The following is a 21,974-nucleotide window of genomic DNA, read 5'->3' on the forward strand; positions in this document are numbered from 1 at the left end:
CAAACTATAAGCTCAAAAAAGGCCACTCAAAATGGCTGTCACTGCAATCCCACCTTTGCAAATCGAAACCAAATAATTTTACTCATGGCACAGGATCATCGAATGATAAGAAATCACTCCGTACCATTCCAGGAAAGGAAGCAGAAAATAAGTCCTATAATAAGTTTCGTCCTAAGTACCGGCTCACTTGTATGCAATGTGGGGTCCATATTCAATGTTTTTTTTTTCAATCGTACACCATTTCGACAGTGACTGCCCTCTCCCGCTGGAAATCTTAGCCGGAAGTCAATGTCATATCTCCGCGAAACGAAACGAATTATCTTACACTTGAACAGCATTGCAAAATATTACAAACTTATTTCCGAAGTCAATATGGAGTAGCTCAGAAAGTACTTTTATTGAAAGTAAGTCAAAATTATCTATTCTGACGAAGCGGATCTTCATCTCGGCGTCTTTGTTAAGAAGCAAAACTAACGCTTCTGGAGATTGAAAAACCCTCATGTGATCATCGAGAAGCCAGTGCGTATTCAGAGAGTGACAGGTATGGCGCAGAGTTTCGAGCGGTTGCGTCATTCACCCAATTTTCTGTGGAAGTTCTGCTGAAAACGCCATTTCGGTCAACAGTGGACTCTACAGAATTTAATTCTCTACTTTGGTGGCCACGGACTTAGATGATCTTCGGTTTCAGGTGGAGGGCGAGTCATGCCACACAACTTATGCACCAAGTTCGATAATCGTATCAGCAACCGATTCGGCGATGTTAATTAGCCACTTTGGAGCTACGATTTGACGAGGTTAGACTTGTTTGTAGAGCACGTTCAACCTTACTTACTTATCATAATTTGCACTACAACCGTATGTTGGCTTTTGCCGAATCTGAAGCATTGCGCCATCTATCTCGGTTCGCTGCTTGTTTCCGCCAGTTGGTGACACCGAGTGCTGCCAGGTTATGCCGCACTTGATCTCCCCAACGGATATTAGGTCTTCTTCGTCGTCCTCCAGTGGGTTCCCTCTCGAAAGACTGCCGTGCCGAAGCACTTTTGTTCATCCTCGAGACATTGTCAAGCCGGCCGTTGTATTTTAATACGCTTCACTATGTCGTCCACATCTCGAACGAAGAGGACCAACAATTTTTCGGAAAATTTTTCTCTCTAACGCTCCCGGTGCTCTCTCATCAGTTGTCGTCATGATCCAAGCTTCTGCGCCATATACAAGGACGGGGATGATTAGGCTTTTGTACAGCGTTGTTTTTGTTTTTCGAGAGAGGACTCTACTTCTCAATTGCCTAATGAACCCAAAGGAACATCTGTTGGACAGAGTTAGGCTTCGTTTAATCTCTAAGCTAATGTGGTTCTGGCTGTTTACACTTTAACATATACTTTTCACACATTTAAGGCTTAATATAATGTCCTATATTCCCACTTCCGGAAATAAATTTTATATGAGTCCTTGGAATTCGTCATGGCGTTCGTTATTAAATGGTCGACTAGTATTATTTTGGGTTGTTTATCCGAGAAAGGCTTTTTTTATTCCACGAATCTGCATATTTCACTCGAATAAACTCTTAGTTTAGTCAGGTAATAGTTCAGCTTACAATGTTTCATCCGAATTCCAGTGATACTTTGTGAGATAATCTTGGATAAACTCATGTATTACTGAAAGCGTTTGCGGTTGTAAGACGCAATCAGTATTCTGGCTCGCCTTAGATTTGATGGATTGTCCCACTGTAGTTTCCCGATGGCTTCCTTTTTCTTTTTTCCCCTATTACCTGTCCCGCAGAAGGTCCCCAGACATATAAAGGGAGTTTTGATTGGCCTTTTTGTATTCACTGGCTCTCCGACAAGATGGTAAAACTCTGGTTCTAATTGTTGTACTAAATATTCAAGTCTATACATGTTTCTAGGGCATATATTTTTGATGAAAAAAAACACATATGCTTTCCCATGGCCTCAGAAATTTTATTAAGAGCGCTTTGAGCTCACAAGCGTCCACGGCGTCGTCCCCACACCTTGTCGCGCAAATGTTGAGCTCGAAAGAGAAATAGGATGCAGTAAAAAAGTTTGCAACAAGGATAGCAATAAAATTCCAAAACTAAGAATGGGAGCGCAAAGCGGAAGCAAAACAAATGCGACCGATCTAGAACACCCAATAAATGCATCATCAAAAAAAGGCATTTTGAAACAGGTCTTCTGTGGGGGTGGCTGTATTCCTGAACAGACGACAAGCACGAACGAGTGAGATAAAGCCTCAAGAGAGGTAAAGCCATACAGACGACAAGTCGATATCGAGTAACGATATTGCAACTTTCCGATGCCTCATTAGTCACAAAGCAATGGAGCCTCCATCAATAGCGGATATTAGGAGAGGGACCTGGGCGCAGGTACCTGCTATGTCTAAAAGGCATAAGCACGGCTCCACATTGATGAAATGCTTTTAGCAATCCCAGAGTGTAATCAGAAGAGATGGGAGAGTTATAGGGTTAGTAGAAGCATGCCTCACATGCCACTGGTGTGAAAGCACCTTTGATGATGTTTCTGAGATTTTCGATTTTAACCTCCTCTGAAAAAAAAACAACGAAGTGTATCATAATCTCGAACGAAAACGTCACTCACGGTTCCATCTGCAATTACTGAGCCTTCTACATATTTATTCATATATACCAGCTTATCAAACTAGTGAAACCATGCCATTCAAGTGTTTAAAAGTAGCGACTTGCAAGGCCAAGGCATTGTTTTTGAAAGCGAAGTGAGTTCTGTCTCCATTACGCATCATTCTTGCCCATTACCCGCGCCTTGTATGGCAGATCTTACTCCTCGCGCATTTCTCTTTTTCTCTCCTTTCTCGAGAGGCTTAATTTTTTTAGCTTTACGCTGAGGATTTGTCTTTCTTTGCTTCATGTTTACCTTTAATAGTTTTATTATTTAAATCAGCAAAGCTAAGAACCTCTTTCGCATGACCAACAGTTATGTGCCTGCAACCCTCCTTAATATTTCATCAGTGCGTCTATTCTGCAATTCATTCCACTCTCTCGACCACCACTTAGGTCGCTATATTTAATGCTTCATTTGCTTCATTGCTGCTCCGCTGAATAGGTAAAATAATAAATTTTTCGTACTTCACCAAAGTCAGCACTGCAGAATTATGTCTGTCTCGGGAATTGCATTTTGGGTATAAAAGCGATTTACTTCTTTAACAATAATTTTCAAGCTCAACGGATGCGAAAGTTCATTAAACCTACGGCGCTGGTTAAGAAAAGTTTTATGCCCATAGTAAAAATTACAATAGCAGCAACGCGAATAAAGGAAGCTGCAAGAGTGTGCGTATTGCAAAAAAGTCTAAGTTCAGTAGCCTGTTGTCATATGCAAAACGCTTTCATTGTCTGTAATATGCATCCACTTGTTTGTCTCCAATTCTACTAAAGGCAGGAACTATTGCAGCTGTCACCCGCTGTCAAACTTATTGTTTGTGCGCGTTGGTGGCAAAAAAAAAACACAACCACAGGCGTATACAAAGCGTTTGTTGAGTACTTTAGCCAAAAACAATAACCACTATTATTGTAACAGTAAATGAATGCAACAATAGGAAAAACTACAAGGAGATGTTGAGTGCTACGAGTGAGTGGGTGGACTTACAATTTCTTTTTGTTTCCGTTTAACAAAGTGACCTGTCAGCTGCAGACGAGTCAGGCCGGTTCGAGCTGGTGGTTTTGGATTGTCAGTGAAAATGATGGGTGTTGAAATGAAGCGAGTGTGGGTGGGGTGAATTACAGCTTTTTCTTAATGTGTTGTAATTTTAGCAGGTTTATAATGTTAGCGTAGAGCTTCTTGCCCAAGTAAAGCAATTAAGTGTCATTTTGATGTCATATACCTCAGCTTACTATCAGCTCATTAGGTTAAACACAATAAACGAAGTTATACAAATTTCGTGAATTTTCAAATGCTTGTAAGCTTCTTGTTATGGAAGCACGAATCAATTCTGTAAATCAAAGATAGATTAGTGCCCAAACCTGTGAAATTGCTAGGCAAGCATGGCTAAGACTAAATTTACGTCTATCATAGAATATCATTAAATTGAGTAGACTTCAAATTAGGTCCTTGGTAGGGACTCTCATAGGAAATCACACAAGGAGATTAGGCATTTACATGCACGATTTCTGTCGTTGTGTTCTGTAGGCATGAGGAGGATTTGGAAACACCTTTTTTGCACATGATCGGCTCTAGCAAGAAACAGGAACCGATATTTAAAATATTCTCAATGAATATGGATGACCTATACACTTTAGGTATCAACAACCGTTTATGCTTTGTCCAAAGCTCAGGATGGTTCAATCTGGAAGTAGAAATATAGCCCAGCCCCTACGGCTGACAACAGACCCATTTCACGGTCTAAGTGGCATCGCTGTCCCTATGTGCAATGCGGCTGCCAAGCCTAACCTAACATACGCTATTCTTAAATGCTGTTATGTGATCCTACGCTTCCTCTTCGAGCTGTAAAACTCTTTTTTACTCTAAAAAACATGTTTCCGAACAGAGTACAGACATTTTGAAATCATCGGTGTATAAGGGATAGTTCCAGATCGGCATAGCAACCTCCTCAAGGCAAACAGGAAGGCAAAATAGAAGTTCCAGCATAGTCAGCATCCAATCAGTTACTTGAACCATGGCAAATGCGCAGTTAGAAATGTTCCCACGGCAGTTGGTTCTACGTTACCGGAACGACCTGTATTTATCTCCTGCCAAGGACTGCCACTTCAGCAGCCTTCCCCGTACATGTTTGGGGGATGTTTATGCTGCTACAACAACAACAACAGCAGTTAGAAAACCCACAAATTATCTGCAGTCCCATCTTTTCAGTGACTACAGATGCCAAGCCAAAACTTCTGTCCTTAAAGGCATCATAAGCTTACTTCACCAGCAGTGCGCCAATATCGTTCAGCTTTCACGAAGGGATGTGTAAGTTTGACATTTCCTTACACTTGTTTCATTGGGCAACGGAGTGCCAGTTAACTTCCTCCATGCATAGCCGAACAAACTTCAAAGTACTTAAAGGACTGAGTTGATGTCAGGCTTTTGATGCAGATACCTAAACACCTATGATCCGTCATAGTCCATATTTTTTGGGTATTACATATACTACGGCTTGCTATACTTCTCGTAAAGGCAATTAAAACTTGTTATTAATATCTCCGACACAAACTACAAATCCTGACACCTTTTTCACCAGTTGTGTACAGGCATTTTCATCTGACGCAATTACTCCATCACTCGATCGTATTAAAATCACATTATGTCAAGGCGTATACGCTTGCCTCCTCGCAATCGCCTACGTGACGTACACAGTACAAATACAAACACGCTTGCATGTGTAAATTGGAAAATTAAAACCAATTCCTTGGCACTTGTCGATATTGAAAATTAATTAAAACCCAATGAAATGGATATGAAAAGGCCACTGATGCTGACATTCATTTACGTTCACTTACTTACATTCCATATATTTATATTTTTACATACCATAAGTATATGCAAACTAGGGTGGGTCAATTTGTATGGAAGATTTTTACACTGCCAGTTATTAACTGGATACAATAGGGCGAGTCAATATTTTCCCCATCGTTTGTAGGCAAATAAAATCCTACATAAAATTCTACTAAAAACAAGTCTGGCATGTACTTAAGCTCTAAAGTCATTTTCGAGTCCTCCAAATTTTAAATTATTAATACGAAAATAGGGATGGAGTTATGGCTATAAAGGTGTTAATTGTAAATAATCTCTACCTTAAAGAAAATAATAATAAAGGTTGGTTAGGTTTCAAGGGCCGGTATTGATTTTGAATAAAATACAATTTTTTTAAGAAATTATTGTCATTTCTCTTTATTATGATAATATTGGTATGGCTCAATTACGTATGGAAAAAAATATCGCCGCGGCCTCGGCGGCACACCTCCATCCGATGGTCCAAATTTTCGATGACGCTAAGGCATAATTGAGGTTCTATGCCGTTAATGTGCCGAATTATCTCATCCTTTAGCTCTTGAATTGTTTCTGGCTTATCGACGTAGACCTTTTCTTTCAAATAACCCCAAAGAAAGAAACCCATGGTGTCGTTGACGTTTAGGTGTCGTTCACATTCAACATCGGCCCTTGAAATTTAACCACCCTTTAGATACGTTGCTGCTTGTAAAAAAAATGTTTTGTGAAAAAAAAACTTTATTTAAAGAAAACAATATTCACATAAAAATTTAATAATAAAAATAAATTATTATTAGAAAAAAAAAAATTTAGTAATAAAAATAAATTTGTTGAACAATTTTTTTTTTTTCATTTTTAAATATTTGAAAATTTAACTGATGTCGCTTTTTGCAAGGCTTAGTTTGATTTACATATACAAAAAAATACTTACAGTTACTTTTTCTATTACTATATTATATTAAAAACCGCCGTCGTGGCCGAATGGGTTGGTGCTTGACTACCAATCGGCAGTGTGTAAGTCCGAATCTCCGTGAAAAAACAAAATGAAGAAAAATTGTTTCTAATAGCAGTCGCCCCTCGGCAAGCAATGGCAAACCTCCGAGTGTATTTCTGCCATGAAAAAGCTCCTCATAAAAAAAATATCCGCCGTTCGGTGTCGGATTAAAACTGCTATGAAAAAATATTCATCATAAAGGCTGATCAATTTAGAGGTATCAGATTTAAATTGAAATAAAATGACGAAAATTCTAATTGATTGGGCCATCTTTATTAATTTTGTGTAGCATCATTCATGACATTTATTTTTAAAGATAATCCCTATCAAATGTTGGCCGCAAGTGCGCCATAATTCGGCCATCCGTAAACACCAATTTTGAATTACTCGCTTTAGGACTTCTGTCGGCATCTGATGAATAACTTTAGTAATGTTTGCTTCGAATGCGTCAATCGAAGCTGGTTTATCCAGTTATTTAAACTTTACATATTCCACAAATAAAATTTTAAAGTTACGATATTACACGATCTTATTGGCCAATTCACTGGTCCGAGGAGAGAAATAAATTGCTCACCGAAACGACGCCGCTGTAAATCCACTGTTTCACGGGCTGTATGAGAAGGAACCCTCTTCATGTTGAAACCAAATATTGTGGAGATCACAGACTTCAATTTCCAGTACCAAAAAGTAGTTTATCATGGCGCAATAACGTACGCCATTCACTGTTACATTAGCGCCAGCCTCGTCTTTGAAGAAAAATCGGCCGATGATTCCTCCAGTCCATAGGCCGTACCAAACGGTTGTTTTCAATGGATGTAATGGCTATTTTATAATTCTTTGCTGCTGCTCTGCAGCCTAAATACAACAATTTGACTTATTGATGTAGCCATTACGCAAAAAAGGGGCTCGTCGCTGAACATTGTTAAGTTGGCCTGAGCGGGCGATGAACACTTTTCACAGAGCGTAGATTTTCGTACTCCAATTATACGATTTGAGGCGTGAGTCTTTCCATGATGAAATGTCAATGAATGCTGAGAAAAATTATGTATTTAGTTTGACAGTAGTCACGCGTGATCTGTAAACAAAACTCTATTGGGAAAAGTAGCTCTAATCTCATCACCCTTTATAATATATTCCACGTACCAAAAAAAGCGTAACCAAGCACAAGTCTGTTTTAAAAAATTATAACATTCATAATATTATATAATACTTCAGTAAATATTAGTGTTCATACTTACTTCGTATTACTTAAATTCAGATTTTTTTAAGTTTGGGATGCTCAAAATTGCCTTCAGAGCTAAGCTCTAATAGGCTTTGTTGCTTATAATTTTAGGTAGAATCGGAATCTACTCGAATCGAAAAAAAATTGACCCACCCTAATGGATGCCCTCAAATATTGCCTGGATAAATATTTGTTTGTTTTTCTGTAATTTTAATCGTCGTTCACACTTTTATGCCTCATTAAAACGAAACCGCAGACAAGTGATGAACATTTACACAATTCAGCATTACTCCAGCAGCATTGCTCGGCATCTCTTCATTGAAGCATCGCCTCACTTGAAACAGAAGGCATCAAAAGTTTTTATATGTAGCTCTATAGTACAATAAGTTTAATGAAATCAAATGGTTTTTTAATTATACATTTGACAGCGAACTGACAGTTCAACACTCATTGAGCTTACGTAGCAATACTTGATTTATGTCAACTCCGGTGAGATAGCAGAGCGAAGGGAGAGAGAGTACAAATACTGACTGAAAATGAAAATGAGTGAATTTGCAATAAATAAAAAGTAGTTGCACCCGTTGGCAGCTAATTAGAAAGACGATATTTTGACCAGCATTGATTACTTTTCTTTTGTTTAATTTTTGCTGATATTATTACAACAAATATCATATATGTATGACCAAATTTCGAACTTTGTACAAGATTTATAAAAATTCGCCAAGTTTCCATGAAAAATTCAAACTTTTTAATCAGAATTAAGAAAAAAATTAGATACGCAGTTTTATTTTATTTTATTTTTTTTCCTTGTTCACTCCTCTCGGGAGCATAGAGCCTTGACAAGACTCTGCCACCGTACACGGTTCTGTGCTGTTTGTTTTTGCACTGTCCCATGAGATGTCGACATCTGCTAGTTCGAACAGCATCGACCTTCTCCAAGTGTTTTTTAGTCGACCGCGACCTCTACTCCCTTGCGGGTTCCAGTTCAGTGCCATTCTCGTGATGGTATTTGGTGGTTTTCTCAATGCGTGACCTATCTATCGCCACTTTCTGCGGTTGATTTGCCTAAGGATGGCTTCTTCATTCGTTAATCTCCACAGTGCGTCGTTGCTGATGGTGTTCGGCCAGAATATTCTGCAGATGATGCAGAGCCATTTCTTGACGAGAGATTGTAACCTCTGTGTGATGGTGTTAGAGACCAGCCATGCTTCGCTTCCGTACAACAATACGGACTTCACCTCTGAGCCGAATATTCATAGTTTAGTGCGCCTGGAGATTTGCGAACTCCCCCATACCGTATACATTCGCCCGAGTGCCGCCCTTCCTTTGTTTAGCCTGCAGTTGACATCTTCATCTGCTCCATCATCTGCCGTGATGATGCAGCCGAGGTAGCAGAAGCTTTCGACGAATTCCACTGGGCATCCGTCAACCAATATCTGACTTGCATTATTGTGGTTAACTCTCATAACTTTTCTCTTGATGATGTTGACCTCCAGTCCGACAGTGCGTGCCAGCGCAATTAATTCGTCCGTCTTCGCTTGCATGTCAAAGAGTTTGTGAGAGAGGAGGCAGACCGCATCGGCAAAGCCCAGGTCCCCAAGATGTCTGGTGAAACTCCATACGATGCCTTTTTTATGCAGGATCATCATGGACGATGGCGAAGAGAAGGGCCGGCAGGGGACAACCTTGTCTTTCGTCTGCGTTGGTAGTGAATGGATTGCTGATATCGCCTTTCTGAAGCACTGCCAGTTCGGAGCTCTCGTAGAGGGCTTTAATGATGATGTGGGGATGAAGAATTTCCGCTCATATTTGCTGGTCGGTAGTCATTAGTTCAAGCTGTATGCCATCTTCGCCCGCAGCTTTGTTGAGCTTTAACTTCTTAATTGCATCCTTAATCTTCGATAGGCTGGGGCAGGATGTTGCTATTTTATTGCTGGTTGTTGTACTGCCCACTTCGAGGCCAGGTATACTACTAAGAGGTATACTTCTAAGAGGCTAGGTACACGCGGTTTTAAAGCCCATTGAATTTTGGTAAAATAAAGTACAAGTTGGAAGTGAAAATACTTCTCGTTGTTAATTTGGCTCCCTGATGACGTTGCGCATTTTCTCCATACAACGAATGCACGGCGTTTCGTTAATTGTTGGTTGGTTGCACAAGAGAATACCGAGGAGTCAATTAGCACTAAGATTGCTATTATTTAACGATTACCGCTGCTTTATTCTACTTATACAGTAGGTAAATATTTTTCCGCTTTAGTTAAACCACTTCAATATGTTCATATTTTTTTCGCTTCCTTAGAGGGCATTAACTGCGCGAGCTGATAATCAAAAATCAAAAAGACGCCTGTGGATGATGACATAGTCTCCAACTTAAACAAAGTCAACGTGAGGCATAGAAGCTGTGCTTATCAGGTCAAGGACGTGCAAGTAAAGGTGCTCAAACTCGAAAGCGATAACGAAGTGGATAATAGATTGTCTTCAGTTGCTTAAAAATTTGGTTTTTTAAGCGAATGGCAGAGTGCTGCAAAAGAGAATGAAGTGTTTTTTCTTGTAGGAAAACATAAAGCGAAATATATAGAAAGTAGAAACTTGGGTATTTTAAATGGTATACATGGTGGGTCTTGCGATAACTGAAGGCAAGATAAAGTGCCTTGTGTCAACAATCAAAAAGTCTACGCGTATTGGACAGCAGGTTGCGATTGACAATTACGAGTTCGCCGTAGTCAAGGACTTCGTCTATCAAAAGATCCGGCGAAGAATAAATAACTCTTGCTAGCAGGTGCGGCTGTGGGCTGGGTAGGGAATCGAAATGCAGAACCCTTTCAACGACGCACAATAAAAACGCTCTACCAATCACTCATCCATCCCGGTTGGCACTGGTCACTGACGAACACCGATGGGCGGTTATTAGGAGCCTTCAAGAGAAATATTCTTCGCAAGATTTATGATCCGATTTGCCTCAATGTTGCATATTGAGTAAGATGAAACCCGCTGAGCCCTATGTAATTGACCTGAGACAAGTATGGCTTGCATGATAGGCCGTGCTCTTGCAAAAGTCACCCTCTTTTCAGACAGTCAGGCTCTGGTCAAAACACTAAGGTTGATAAAGACAACTTACGATCGCTACAACCTCTTCGACGACGAAGCTTTAATCTACTCGTACTTATATGATGTTTCCCAGGATTTTATGGTTTTCATAAAAATAAGCAGATAGGCAATGAACCTTCCTTCTTCAAAAGTCCCCCGCTTTATAAACAGTCAGGCGCTTAGGTCGATAATGGAGAACGAGGATTCCTAAAATTTCTTCGACATTTCGATATATTTGACATAATTTGGGATATGGATTGCAGAAATGCAGTTTACACAAGTTAAGAAGAAGCCTCGAGATATTCCCGACTAACAGGTGTGCTAGTCTAAGCAAAAGCGAACATGAAGCTGCTGAAGGGAGTACTAACGAGTTATTGGACTATTGGAAATTTATACGGCCGGTACGGAGCTCCACACAACGATTTCTATAGGAGTTACTTGGGTGTAAAAACGGAATTCAATACTTCCTGAGCAAATGCTGGAATGAATGAACTTCCGGTTTCTGAGGAGTTAGAAGAACGGGCAGTTTAGGTACAGTCTTGCTGAAGGGCTGATTGAATTTTTGAAAAAAACGGGTTGTTTTAAGGATTCGTTATGTAGGTAGGTAAAAGCGGCAGTCGATATTTAAACCAACTCACTTATACCTTAGTCGTTCCATTGTGATAACACAGTAGCAGTTTACCCGCTACTCCTCGTTAAACCATGTTTTTTAAGTGCGAACCCATTAATCTGGCTGACACGTATATCCCTAAGGTCATCAACATCATTCAGAAACGATGAGCCAAAGTATCTAAAAATAGTGGCATGCCACGCAGGACAGTGACAAAATGGGCTCTTGCTCCTCCTCATTCTTCCAGCTTCTGCAATAGTCGATATGAATTACATTCAATCTTTAAGCATGCCCATCTAAGAGAGAGTGGCCAGTGATCAAAGCCACTAACATTGAAACGTTTTCCTTGACCGATAAAGTACCGCCTTTGAGCGCCTGACGTCCCATTTTCGGCCAAATTCTTGTTGTAGCGTTACATGTCAGACTATCAAACTAGCTCGTGTTGGTAGAAGTGGCAATGCTATTTGTACCATGGAGCTTAAAAGTTGAGAAGGGTATATAGGGAAAGTATTCCTACAATCTCCATACCAAGGGGGAGGCGAGTGGTAGTGCTCTCTACAGCTGATTTGTCTGCCTTATAATTCTCTAGTGGGTCACTATGCCCTGCCACCCATATCAAATGGATGCATGAATATTCCGCAATCTCATTACGAAGCCTCCGGCATTTGCGAACAATAATGGAATTAGTGACAACCCCACCAAGAGATTTAATCGATGCTTGGCTATCGATGTGAATATAGATTTTTAAAGGTAGTCACATTTTTGCCTAACCAGACAGCTACCTCATTAATGGCTAGAGTTTCAGCCTGAGATATGTTAGAGTGATTAGGAAGGCGTGTCGAAAAGCTTACTTTTAGTTTCTTGCAGTAGACACCAAAGCCAACTTTATCGTCTAGCTTTAAGCCAACAGTAAAGAAGCGTAGGCAGTTACTCCGACCAGGCATATTGCCAACCCATCAACGTCTAGCTGCGAGTCTTGTACTAATTTACCTATTAAAATATGGTTCATCCAAACAATAATCAACAGTATTAGTAGGACCCAGACCAAGTATCATGGCCGAGTGTATAACACCTACCTACGTAAGAATAACATTTGTTGGGAGAGACCTGAAAAAGTATTTTCTGTGCACCGCAATAAGCTTCTGTGGCTATCGAGTGACATCTATTTCATATCGGTCGCTCTAACCTGAATAAGTCGTATAAGAGTGGCAAAATGGTTATTTGGTTACTACCTACCTTCGATGCACAAAGCCATATCCATCTGAAAAAGGAAAGATCAGGTCACGTATTAGAAGTCTCTCGTCATACTTCCCGGTTGTATTTAACAGATAACTCCCGATAAAGTGGTCCTTAGAGTGTTCCGAGTTGCTTCAGTCTACTGCACTGTCTCAAGTGCAGCAGTTTGTGAGATCAGTTAAGAGATAACAATCGACCTCATGGCCTGGGAACGAGTGTATGCGTGAGATTTTAGGAAAAAATGTCGCGGAACGGAGATGTCAAACCATGCAGCGGTGACAAAACCAATGGAACACTGAATCGAGTGGCAGAGGGATGGCGAAGCTGATTCGTACAATAGGTAAATGAGTTGAAAGGAACTTCGGGGAAGTGGGCTATTTCATCACTCGGTTCCTCTCCGGTCACGAATACTTCCGGAAATATCTATACCACATGGGGAAATATACTGTGAAGCGCGAGCGATGATGTAGAACACACGTTTTTTAGTTGTGACATATGACTCGCGGATGCTCTGAGTGAGCAGATTAGCGACATCACGCTGACCAACGTGATCAGCAAAACGCTTGACAGTGAGGATAACTGGAGTGCGATTAAATGATACGTTGAAGGCGTATTATGGAGAAAAACGATAGGCCTCGACGCAGTAGAACAAAACCAAGCTGCACAGATAGAGACACAAGAAGTCAAGCCTATAGCACGAATGCTGGCTACAAATATGGTGGGCCCAGACGTGGGTGAATAGAATTGGTCCTTTATGGATGACGTTCTAGGATCTCCCGAAGTAATGCAGAAAATATTCCCGGGAAGGGTGTCTCCCCAGAAGGAGATGAGGGATTGTTTTAGTCGCCCCACCACTCGACGCAGAAGAAGACGATCCCTGTGGGAAAGCATTTTGAATCCAACTTTACAAACTAAAAACAAAAACCAGAAAACAAAGAGTGCCCGAAGGCAATTTGTACAAAAGATTGTGTATCTTTGAACATTAGAGAGGGTCGAAAGCAGCAGAAGATGGAGAAAAGAGTAAAGTGGATTAATCAAAGAAGTAAAATTGGTGCAGATAGTCGTTAGCCTTCAGTTGAAAGCAGTAAGCAAATAATTCAAGGTCCTTGTGTAAACTTTTCATCAAGTTCGCAGCTTCAGCGCTGAATCCGCACAGAGAGCTATGAAGATAAGCTATTATGGGCCTTAGCATTTCAAAGTTTAAAATGCTTCCTCATTTCTCAAAGCTTCAAAAATAATAAGCCTACATATTAATTTTCGGATCACTTCTGATCAAGTCATTTCAAATCATGCCAGACAACAAATACAAAATACTCATTTCGCCCTTCGGTTTTATTCACTCAATAGGTTTTTATTATTAAAGTTTTTGTTGTTGATTTTTTTCTCTATAATCTTATTATTCGTTTATTTTGTATTTATGTTTACATTACAATAATATATATATATATATGTATATATAGTGAGTATTGTATGTATGTGTATATGTGTATATATATTTATTCATTACAATACTTGTTTGCTTTAGTTTACTTTTAATGCTTTTATCGATTTTTCTCGATTCAGACGAGTATGCGCCGCTATCGACTTTTTGTGGTAACATTTAACAGTTGTCAATATTTTTGTTTACTTAAAATATCAATACATAATTCATATTTTTTTATGCTGTGTTGAGTTATTTTTCTTTAATTTCTACTAAAATTAGTGTGTTGTGAAAATTAAAAGGTATGGTACATTTTTTATTTATAAAATAAATAATTAAAAATATAAGTATACTATACCGTTAAACTAATATAGTTGAAGCACAAATAAATGTATGTAATAAATGTTTGCAGTTTTACTTAGGTTCTGGGAAAAAAATTATTTATAATAATCATACTTTCATATGTTACTTATAGAACTTTTTTGGGCTATAATTTTATAATTTTTATTATATTTTTTTCATATAGCTTACAATCAGTAATATCATTCGGTTTATAAGCTTACTTTTCGAGCTTGATTTATTGTTTTTTTTAACTTTATTGATCTTTGTTTCTGTGTTTCAAGCTATTAGGTACATTATAAATTTTAGTATTTGTTTTTGTTTATCTACAAAAACCGAAAATTCAAGACACATAGAAGAAAAAATATTGGAACAAACCCATAAATGTCATAAAAATAATTTTAAATAAGGTGTGGCTACTGTGGCTCACTATCTCTTGTTCGCACTTTTATTCCAGTATTCCTTTCTCCCTCTCTCTCTCTCTCTCTGTTAATTTAATGCTTGTGCTTGACGTCGTTTCCTCTATATTTCTCTACCTCGCCTCACAATGTCCTTCCTTTATTCACGCTACTTACCTTTCTCTCTCTCTCTCTCTCTTACTCTCTAACTTTCCCTCTCTATTTTTTAAAGGTGAGTCCGCACGACTTGACGTTTAGGATTGCCTCTTTTTCTTTGCGTTTGGTTGCAATTCCCAAACATCTATCCTAACAGATATCGGCAAAAATCTTCTAAGAAAATGAAAATGTGCCAAACTTAATGATGGGCCGCACTTCAGCACGTTCGCTGACAAACATTTGGGCATTCCCACTGCAGTCAGTTTTACGTTACCGGCCCGACGCGGATTTTTATTCGGCCAAGGATTGTCCCTCCAGCAACATTCCCCTTACATGTATGGAGAATGTTTATGTTGCTATAGCAACAACAAAACTTTGGAAGAAATTTTGTATAATTTATTTATAATTTATCTGATCAAGAACGGCAAATCCGCCTAAGCAGCGCTTGTGCTTGACATCGTGTCATCTAGTATTTTTTTCACTCGTTACTCTCTAATGTCCCTCTCTTTCTTCTATTTCCTTTTTCACTATTTCTCCCAATTTCTCTCTCCCTCTCTCTCCCCCCTCTCTTTCTCTATCTATCTTTCTCTTTATCTCCCTCTCTCTCTCTTATTATGTTGTCTATGTTTCATGTCCCTGTTCTACTATCTCTCCCTCTCTTACCTGTCACTTTCCCTATGCTCTCTCTCTAATCCCTCTTATACCACTCTTTGTTTTGCATCTGACTCTTCCACATTTATTTACACATACGTCATATATATTATGAATGTATAATACATAGAATTTTGTTGTATTTTACTCGTCATAGATTTAATTATTTTACTTATGTATATGTTTATGTGTATGTATGTATGAATATCTCCCATTTTGCATGTTCACTAAATTTTGTTACTTATTTGTGTATTGGTTGATTGATCAAGGAGGCTGGTTTCAGTAATATCATTCGTTTAAAATTAATCATTTTTCCTTAATTTTTGTATTTGTTGCTTTCTCTGTTTCTTCAAAAACGAACTTACACTTTAATTTTTGCGTTAATTGTTTGATGCTCGCCAATCGTTCCACGGTAATTTTCAACCAACTGTCAAAATCGGCTGCTGCGCAACTTCGTGTGTAAAAATCAACTGTTTTGCTTTCCCCTTGTATCTCCAATTTTTGTGATCAGCAGGCTGTCAAAATCAGCTATTGAATTTTGTTGGTTTGGAAATTGTCAACATCAGCTGTTTGGGTGTCCTTTTTACAGACATTTTCTTAATCAGCTGTTACTGAAAGAGTGTCACACTCAATTTTCTATTTTTTATCTTTATTATGCAATTTTTTTTACTTTTTATTTCTTACCAAGGTACAACATTTAGGTATTTTACTACTTCTGCTTCTTATTGATTCCCTTTCATAACAATATTTCCACTAATTTATCTATTTTCTTCGTTTTTATTCTATTTGCTTTCTGCACTCTTTTATTTCTTTGCCTACACATTTCTTTACCCTACATACATATCTATATCTATTCAACATTTATTTAAACTCTTTTTAGCTGCAAAATAACTATACATATATTCTCTCTATTGCTAAAATGATATGATTGTGATGTGAAAAAGTTGCAACTAAAGTTTCTATAATATAAAGCATCTGTATACAAGTACACCTGCACTCTACTACTCTGTGAATATATTTTTTAAGTACACATTTCCTACTTTGTCTTCATTTTGTAAAATAGAAAATGATATGACAAATTTTTTTAAATTAAACTATTGGGAGGTTGAATTAGTTTTAAAGGTGACACACAGATGGCGCTATTTATCACTTTATCGCGTTGGTAATACTGAATATATATTCATGACAAAGCCTCATCCCTAGGCTTTGTTTATCAGTATCTGTCATTTCGCTGAAGTATAAACAACGCAGTGTTTTCGTGCTCTGAGTATGTCAACTTTCGTGCCGTCGAAACGCAATTTGCGGGAAGCTTTGCTTTTCTGCTTCAATTTGAAAAAAATACAGCCGAAGCCCGTGAATTGCTGCAGGAGGCCTACCCAGACCATACTCCGTCGATTTCAACATGTGAGAACTGCTTTCGACGATTCAAAAGTGGTGATTTTCACACCGAAGACAAGGAGCGTCTTGGCCAGCCCAAAAAGTTCGAGGACGCGGAATTGGGGGAATTGGTAAACGAGGACTCGTGCCAAACCCAAGAAGTGCTTGCTGAATCATTGGGCGTTGATAAATCAACCGTTTGCAAGCGTCTAAAAGCAATGGGAATGATCCAAAAGCAAGGACATTGGGTCCCGTACGAGTTGAAGCTGCGCGACGTCGAACGGCGATTTTTTACATGCGAATTGCTGATCGAGCGACAAAATCGGAAGGGTTTTTTGCATCGGGTGGTGACTGGCGACGAAAAATGGATCCACTACGATAACCCAAAACGCAAAAAATCATGGGGTTTGCCCGGCCACGCATCAACGTAGACGGCCAAGCAGAATATTCACGGCAAGAAAATCATGCTCTGCATTTGGTGGGATCAGGTCGGCGTCGTATATTTTGAGCTGCTCCAACCGGGCGAAACAATCACGGGGGATCGTTACCGACTGCAATTGATGCGTTTAAGCCGGGCATTGAAAGAAAAACGGTCGGAAACGGTAAAAACGCACGACAAGGTTATTTTGCAACATGACAACGCTCGGCCGCATGTTGCTCAACCTGTCAAAAAATACCTTGGAACGCTTGGCTGGGAAGTGTTACCCCACCCGCCGTATAGTCCAGACATAGCTCCCTCCGATTATCATTTGTTCCGGCATATGAGTCTCGATTTGGCGGACCAGCGGTTCTCCTCGTACGAGGCTACCAAAATGTGGGTTGAGTCATGGATAGCCAAGCAGCGGCCAGAATTTTGGAGAAACGGCATCCGGAAATTGCCCCAAAGATGGGCGAAAGTTGTAGCTAGCGATGGTCAATACTTCGAATAAAATATTTTGTACCGTTTTTTCACAATAAAGCCCCAAATCTTCGAAAAAAACCTTTAAAACTAATTCAACCTCCCAATACATATCCCAAAGTTTGCACTGCTTTCGCATTATAGTAAGCTTTGGTGCGCTCTTGAATGGTGAAGGGCAAATTTGGATTTTATATTTAGAAATTTTGAAATCGTATTAACATATCAGCTCATATCTCACTTTGACTCGGCTTTAATTTCGAAAGCTTATATGCGAAAGCATGAAAGCTTAAATTATTAAACACAATAAAGTTCACTAACAGGTGAAAGCTTTATTTTTATCAGGTTAACAAATTACGAGCTTTTTAACGACCATATGAGAATTGGTTTCACGCGTTCTGGGGAAGCCAAAACTAATTTCAGTTTTTTATTTATTAACTACCTGTTCAGAACTTATAGTATGTATCATTTTTCCCAATAATAAGCTAGTGAATTTTATAAATGTACATCAATGGCAGGAGAATGGTCTCTTTTTGGTTAAAGCTGAAATTTCTCTATTTATACTGCTGTTCCTCGGAGCTATCTCTTATTTTATATTTGGAAATTCTGCGATTCAAAATATAATGGTGAAAGTTAGAGTTTGAGCTTTCACTGGTGATTTTGAATCGCACTCGCCCTTTACTACATTTTCAGAGTGAGCTTGAAACTCTCATCTAACTAAAGTTTATAAATAAAACAAAAAAAAAGCTTTCAGTAGGTGGTAGAATCTTTTTGTTAAAGTTAGCCACCGGCAATTCTTTGAAAGCTTTGCAAGTTTTTGAAGCTTTCAAGCCTTCTCAGCTTTGCTTCTTTGCTGAATGAAGATTTAATACGAGGAGCGCGTTTATTCATATTTCATATCAATTTGAGGTATCGAAATCCTACTTTTTAAGATGTTGAGGGCAAAAACAAATCCGCATTATTTGCGGATGAAATATATGCCTTAAAGTCATACTACTTCGAATATAGTTATAATGATTTTAACTACAGAAATTACAAACAATCTCATTCCCTTTAACAGATTGAAGAGGAAATCAACAATAGATGTCATGTGCTAAAAAGCTATAATTTTGGAATGATTGCACCACTGGGTTCTTTCCATGCATGTCTCGTAGAGTACCTTAGTTTTAAATATAAATATTCTTAATTATTATTAAACAGATCGCAATAAATAAATGGAAAATAAAAATAAAATATTAGCATACAATGATTTACAGTATTAATTGGATAAAGCCAACTTCTTTGGAATGAAAAATTTAACATTAAGTACTATTTAGTATATCGCTTGAAAAATTTCTTAAACGAAAAACCTTCCACAGATGTGAAGAAGAGATTTTTAGCATGGTTAGCTTCTACGGAAACTCGTGTATATCAACATTTATCTTCCAAAACCACTACTAAATTTTTCGCCTATATTGAAAGCCGTCAAAGTTCTCCTATCAAAAGGTTGAAAAAGCAGAGTGTTCAAATTCCTCTAAAAACCGTTTTATGAATGGATCAACAAAAACTTTCAGTTCTCATATGTTTAATCTTAACATAAGAATTAAACATAAAACGTCGATAGCCTCTATTTGCTAGTTGTCTTAACTGTATAATATGTATAATCGTAAATCAAGTAAATAAATAAATAAATAAATAAATAAAAAATAAAAATAAAAAAATACTGTAGTCATAACGCATATTTTTTTAATTTCTAAATAAATGAATAAATTTTTAAATAAATAAATAAATAAAAAATAAAAATAAAAAAATACTATAGCCATAACTCATATTTTTTAAATTTCGTCCATTTGGTTTAATAGATTTTTTGACGATATAACCAAATTACAAACTGCTCGTCTACGTCCACCAACTTTGTTATGTCGCGCATTCCCTGTACCAATTTTTCTATGAAAAATCTATATTTCACAAACAGAAATCTTTACCTTAAAGCTTACATTTTCGTTTAGCATATTTTTTTATCATAATCATTTTTAAATAATTAATAAATTTAATTTAATTTAAATTAGCATAATTTATTTTTATTTCATTTGATTTTATTTTATTTCATTTTTCTTTATTTCATTTTATTTGATTTTATTTTGTTTCATTTTTTTTATTTCTTTTTATTTCATTTTATTGCATTTTATTATATTTTATTTTGTTTTATTTAATTATCAAATGAACTTTTATATACTTTTATATGTACAAGTTACAATTGGGCAACGCTTCTCAAAAATGTTTACGAATCCTTAATAAAAAGAGCAAAAAAAAAAACAAAAAAACTTTAATGCATTTGGTTTTTTATTTTATTTATTTTTCATTATTTTACTAAACACAAAAAAGCACTTTTAATATAATTTCATTTTATTTTCTTTTGTTTTGTTTCCTCATACTGTATTTTATTTTAATCTGTTCATTCAAATTTTTTATTACATTTTGTTTTCTTTATTTTATTTATTTTTCATTATTTTATTTTAATTATTTTTATTTCTTTCAAAAACAAAAAAACCTTCGATTTAATTTCATTTCATTTTCTCATACTGTATTTTATTTTAATCTGTTCAATTAAATGTTTTTAATGCATTTGGTTTTCTTTATTTTAGTTATTTAGTTATATCTTTCAAAAAAACCAAAAAAAAAAACCTTAAATGTAATTTTAAGCAATTAACAGAATAATTTTTACTTTATCATACTGTATTTTAATATATTCTGTTAAATCAATTTTTTTTATTTCACTTGGCTTTTTTATTTTATTTACTTTTTATTATTTTATTCAAACCAAAACAAAAACATAAAACAAAAAAAAACCTTTAATATAATTTCGTTTTATTTTGTTCCGTTTTATTTTCTGATACTGTATTTTATTTTAATCTGTGTCATTTTTATTACATTGGTTTTTTTTTACTTTTCATTATTTTATTTTATTTATTTTTTATTATTTTATTTAAAACAAAAAACAAGAAACACTTTAATGTAATTTAATTTTACTTTCTATGGTTTTATTTCCTTATACTGTATTTTATTTCCTTCTGTTAAATTAAATTTTTTTATTAAATTTTGCTTTCTTTATTTTATTTATTTTTTATTACTTTATTTTAGTTAGTTTTATTTTATTATTTTAACCTTATTTTGTTTGTTATTGGTTGATCTTATTGTATTTTATCTTTCTTCACCTTATTTTATACTATTTCATATTGCTCTTTCCCATTTTTATTTTATTTTGCAATATTTTACTTTATTTTATTATTTTTTTCCATTTTACCTTATTTTATTTTATTTTATTTTATTTTATTTCATTTCATTTTGATTTTTAAATTTTTATTTTACTTTGCCTTATTTTACTTAATTCTATTTTAATTAAATTATAATTTTAATTTTTTTTTTATTTTACCTTATTTTATTTCATTTGAATTTTTTAATTTTATTTTATTTTGCCTTATTTTACTTTATTTTATTTTACTTAAATTATTATTTTACTTAATTTTAATTTTTTTTATTTAATTATATTTATTTTAGTTTGTTTCATTTACTTTATTTCATTATGTATTATTTTATTCTTTTATATTTAAACTTTTATTAAATTGAATTCACTTAATTATTCTAAATTTTTTTATTATTTCGCTTTTTTTATTATTTCGCTTTTTGTTTAGGTTTCTTTATGTTTTATCTTATCTAACTTTTATTATTTCATTTTATTTTCTCATTCTACTTCATAAATTGTATTTACTTTATTTTACTTTAATTTATCTTTCTTCATTTTGCTTTTTGTAATATTTCATTTCATTTAATTTTATTTATTGTATTTCAGTTTTTTATTTTTATTTCGGTTTATTCAATTTTTCTTTACTTATTTTTAATTTCTTCTTCTTTATTTGCTATTCGTAATCGAATGTAAGCGATTATACAAATTAAAAGTAATACATTTTTTTTACAAACTTTTTATGTTTGTTTTTTTAATTTAAATTTTGTGTTTTATGTTCCTCAACCAAGAAAAGTCACGCCCGATACCTCTTCCTCTTTGAATTTTTAATTTAATTTCATTAGATTTCATTTTATTTTATTGTATTTTATTTTATTCTATTTTAGTTTTTATTTTG

Source organism: Anastrepha obliqua, chromosome 4, assembly GCF_027943255.1.
Source record: "Anastrepha obliqua isolate idAnaObli1 chromosome 4, idAnaObli1_1.0, whole genome shotgun sequence".
Lineage (NCBI taxonomy): Eukaryota > Metazoa > Arthropoda > Insecta > Diptera > Tephritidae > Anastrepha > Anastrepha obliqua.